General features: G+C 36.0%; 1 long non-coding RNA gene across 1 annotated transcript; it reads right to left on the bottom strand.

Moving 5' to 3' along the window:
• Positions 1–2285: 2285 nt before the first annotated feature.
• Positions 2286–5046, bottom strand: LOC140179664 (uncharacterized). The gene is made up of 2 exons (XR_011873422.1): positions 4737–5046; positions 2286–2689 (listed from the first exon to the last, which is right to left on the bottom strand). It is a non-coding gene; the product is annotated as an uncharacterized lncRNA (long non-coding RNA).
• Between the last annotated feature and the right edge of the window lie 266 nt (positions 5047–5312).

Raw genomic sequence — 5312 nt, 5'->3', positions numbered from 1 at the left:
CTTTATGCAAACATTGCGGTTAACAAATTCTTGATAGAATAGATCCAGGCTTTTGACGAGTTTAGATTGCAAGATAGCCTCTGGGCAAATCAGGTATTCGGGAAGAAGGAGATGTGCGCGAATGCCTACCTGGGGATAAATTTTGTGCTGGTATAAGAACGACGTCAAGGTGTGAAGGTATAAATAGCGTTGCAAATAACTTCCTTCAGTCGAAGCATGTGATGCTTGAACTTGTTCAAAATTTGAAACTGATGGTTCGTGACTATCGAAACAACAAGTTGTTGGCGCAATTTAGATCAATTGATAGCATTCCAGTGATGACGACAAGCTTGGAGTCAATAGCTGCGCTGCGAGTGTTTATACACATGCAATATTTAGGGATGTTCGAAACGAGATCGTAGGAGTTGCATTAGTCAATCTAGTTGGATTACAAAGGTCTTTGACTACGAAGATTTACACTATCGATGAGTATGGGCAACCTGGAAGAGAGATCGTAGTTTTATACGATAAGAATATGGGAAGAATGAAATGTGGCTGCAACTTTTGGAACAAACATGGCTACCCTTGCAAGCACATGTTTTTCGTCATGAAGCATGAGCACCTTCCTAACATCCCGGATGGATTAGTTCTTAAGCGATGGACTAAAAAGGCCAAGGCACTTGAAGCACATAAGGAGAAGATAGATGTCGATGCTGACCAGGCCTGCTTATTACATCATGGTGCGCTTCATTTGGCTTGCCATTGGCTGTTCTTTTTGGGGTCACAGAAGTATGATCTATTTAGAAAGGAAATGAAAGGAATACACAATCTTTGTGTCCACCTGGAGGGTTACGTTGAAACTGAGGACAATGTGTTTTCTACCAAGGGTGACGGAGTGATTCGTAATCTGGTGGTTGTGCGGACAAAGGGAGCTCCAAAAACCCGAAACTGTCGGGGGCGCAGAAGACAGTGTACCGAATGTAGGAATTCTGGTCACACGAAGAGACGCTGTCCAGGAAAAAAACTACTCAAAGGATGGAAATGGAAGATGGATGCACAGCTGGTTTCGACTCAGATGCATTGGAAGAGATTAAAATGTTCAATCACATCGAAGAGGTTAGTGAATTTATGTCTAACTTAACATTCTTATGTGAGTTGTAGTTTGTAATTTGTGTTAGGTATCCCACTGCTTTTATTGTGGGCTGCCTTGCAGTCATGCTAATTCGTGTTTTGAGAAAATGTTGACATATTGAAAGTCTTGTGAACAACATAGGGAAGTAGTGTGTTATTAAATGACTAATCTATGCATAAATCCATTATAGCTATGTTTTGATAATCGTTGTTATGATTTTCGATCATCCCAATTCGGTGATGACGCCGTAGTTGGGGCTAATTACAATGATCAGGTTGCTCAATGCACAAATGAAGATAAGTCTTGCCATGTCGGGGTTCATAACATGGATATGCTGGATGTTGGAGAAAATAATTACGTGCCAACACAAACTTCAGCGGTTGATGCACAGTGCAATGATAACGATGAGGCGGTAAGACTATTGCCAAATTGTTGCATGTGATTTTTTCTCGTGGTTGTGATGTCGTGGTAGTCATATTCTGTTTGGAATTACGTGTGGTATTGTTGAATGTGTACTTGGGGACATTAGAAATATGTGCTTTTCTACCGCCAATATAAACATGGCTTTGTGATTTGTGAATATGTAGCTAATCAGGATGGTACTCAAGCTGAACAGGATACTCTGACGTCTATGGTTGAAGCCAAAAGTATTAGCATCTGTTAGTCTTTTCTCCCATATGTAATGGGTATTGTGTTGTGTGAATTTTAGATAATATTTCCTATGAAGAATGATGTCCCAATGAAACGGATATATGATTGTAAATCGTAAGACCATGTGAAAAGTTTACTACCAACTTTACTTTGTTTCTAGTTTTTAATTATGTTAAGCGGCTTGCAGAAGGCGATCAAGGATGGATGATGTGTGATTTTATCATTTTACATGTACGACTGCAGTATCAATCTTATGTTGCTCGATTGTAATTAGAAATGGGAGTTTATTCCCTCTCACCAATAAAGTGCAGTTATGCATCTTTTTCCTTTACCGTTATGCCGTTACGTTCACCGACAAATTAAAATCAACATGTTTAACTGTAATATAACTACAGATTTCGTAATCCATATAGCCTACTATCATGGTAACCCGTAGTACCTAACAAGTATAACTAAGCTAGAATTTGCTTATATTTTGTACCATGCTTTTCGGATGTGCCAATAGAAGTTGTTAAGTATGAGGTGGCCAAAAAGATTTGGATATAAGGCATTGAGAATGAACTAATTAGTACATATTCATATGTGATCATGGAACAAAACAATACATAGCATGGAGTGATACTAAGTACGTAGCAACATAATCAGCTGGTCACTAATGTGTCCAAAGAAACAAAATACAATTCACACAATAATTGGCAGCTGCACGTGTCCGTGAATCCTTTGAATCCCTTGTACTCGCTATTACTCACGCCAAGCACTTTATTTTTGCAGTCATCCCAGTCTGTGTATAAACCAAGATTCTTCCCTTTCCTGATAGCATAAAATGGATATCTACCTCCAGACATGATCCATTTCCTAAAAAACTCAACTTCTCCTCGGAAACGAGATCGTTACCTCCATGTACCTTGACTCAATCTATGTTAATACCTGAAGATCAACCGGTGTTCCTTCTTAAATACGATATTCTGTACATTCTAAGCACGTGAACCCATGTTATACAAGGAGTGGGCCCACAACGTCTCAGAAACAAAGGTTTCGAAAGCCTAAAAGGAGACCATCGGTGCCAAAAATGTGCTTGCTTCGATGACCACTAACGACCAAAACTAATTGTATAGTGTTATGATGCTTTTTTCTTTCTATTTTATTTTACGTTGTAAATAACATCTACTAATATTATCCTTCTGTTTCTAATCTTTAGAATCAATAACAATATGTGACCTTTATGTAAATTAAATTACATGATTAAAAAATTTAAATACTATACAAGAAGTTAAGTTTACTTTATAGTTGTAGAAGCATATATTTCCTAATGTTAAATGTTTTCAGGATAAAATAGAACTGTCATTCCCTTTTTCTAAAATTTACACACAATATTAAAATTTCAATGTAATCCTCGTACTCTTATAAAAATTAGAACTGAATCAATACAATTTATATATCCACAATGGTGACATTTCAGAATAACGGTTATACATTATAAAAATCATCAAATATTAAGGTAACTAAAAATAATATATGGTTTCGAATATAAAATTAAAAAAAAATAAAAAACTGTTAGCCATCAAAATTAAGCCACAAGAGTTTAATAAATATAAATTTCTGTATTTACTTCCAATTCAATAAGACTAAGAAATAAACAGATTGACAGACAGGTATAAATTTGTGTAGCTGCAAGTGTTACATGTAGTAACAATACGTTAAAATTTTAGCATTATATATAAACTAATTTAAATTCAGTTAGTCTATAAATTAAATAGGTTTAATAAATTATAATTTTTTGTATTGAATAATTTAGTAATAATATATTACTTGTTAATTTTCTTAGTTTTAATTCCAAAAAGTTTGGCTCCAAAATTATAATTTATTTACAATATAAACCAAGGTTGCGAGAACCGGACCGGTCAATAAACCGGTAAAGCTACTGGTTCACTGGTTTAGTGGTTCGATCGGGGTTCAACCAGGGTTCAACCGGTTTAATTAAATATTAAATAAAATTATTAAAAAATATATATATAATTTTAAACAGATATATTCATCCTATAATTTTTTACCAGTTCTGGGTTTCATGCTTTGTAAAACCAAAATAAAGAAACTCTTCATCACAAATCATAATTAACAACCACTCAGACTTAATCCAAAAAATATCAAATTATTCCAAAATCATTCTAACAAATAACTCAGAATAATTATAATCAACAAAAATAAAATAAAAAAATAAAAATAGCAACTCATAATGGTTACAATCAACCAAAAAAAATGCAACAGCAACAAAAGTTCTGTCCAGAAATCAGACTCCAAATTCAACAGAAGAGCAATTCAGAATCTGAGGATCATTATAATCAACTCCAATTTCATAAACATTGGCAACTCAGAATAAAATAACAAATTCACAAAATCAGTAACACAATATCTGAGGATCAACAACAAATTCTTTCCAGAAAATTTAACAAAATAAGCACAAATTAACAAAATCAGTAACTCGAAATGACAAACCCTAAATTAGCAACTCAATTATTAACAGTAAAACCAGCAAATAGAGCAAACTGGAAACTGATTGTGATTATTAGGAAAACTGGAAACTGATTGTGATTATTATGTTGTTGTGATTGATCATTTTGTGAGTGTTCCATCTAAATTCAGAATGCCACCAACCCAGAATCCAGACCAAATATCAATTCATAGTTCATAGTTCATACAATTCAAGAACAGAGCAGAGCAGAATTGAAGAGTGAAAAGATAAAAAAATTGAAGAACAGAGCAAAATTCAATATCAACTCATAGTTCATGGAATTGAAAAGATAAAAAAATTAAACAGAGCAGAACAGAATTCTCAAATTCAACATACATCAAATTTATTCTCAAATTCAACATATAACAAATTTATTCGATATTTGATTAATCATATAAAAAACAAAAAAAAATTAAAAAAAAAAAAGACAGAACAAAAAACCGAAGTCTGAAGATCAGAACTTACCCGCGACGGTGAGTGACCTGCGACGGTGAGTGGCCCTAGCTCCGGCGTTGGTTTCGGTTCAGGTTGGTTGTCCTTCCTCCTTCGTATGCAGGCATGCAGCAGCTCCAGGGGAAGAGGAAGACGACGGACGCTCGAGGAAGAAACAGCGTGCCTGCGACTGGTGAGTCTGAGAGCGAACAGGGGTCGGTGCGACGGACGGCACGGCGGCAATAGAGGCACAAGGCGGTGGTGGAGGGCTGGAGGCTAGGCTTGTTGGCAGGCTTCTTGGATTAGCAGATTAGGGCTGGCTCATCAATTCATCAGTCATCACGCGTTTTTACTTCTTAACTTTTTTTTTAAAAGCAAAACGGCGCCGTTTCATTATCAGGAGAGAAAACCGGTACCTGCAGAAACCAGGCCAGTTCACCCGGTTCGCCGATTAACCACCGGTTTGACCGATTTTTTAACCGTTTTTTGCAGGACGGTTCTGTTAGTGGACCGGACCGGTTAGGTGACCGATTTTCGGTTAACTCGGTTAAACCGACCGGTCCGGTCCGATTTTCAGAACATTGATATAAACAACTTCTCAACACTACT

This window comes from Arachis hypogaea, chromosome 2, assembly GCF_003086295.3.
Source record: "Arachis hypogaea cultivar Tifrunner chromosome 2, arahy.Tifrunner.gnm2.J5K5, whole genome shotgun sequence".
NCBI lineage: Eukaryota > Viridiplantae > Streptophyta > Magnoliopsida > Fabales > Fabaceae > Arachis > Arachis hypogaea.
The sequence above is the reverse complement of the archived record's forward strand: the minus strand, read 5'-3'. Positions and strand labels throughout refer to the sequence as shown.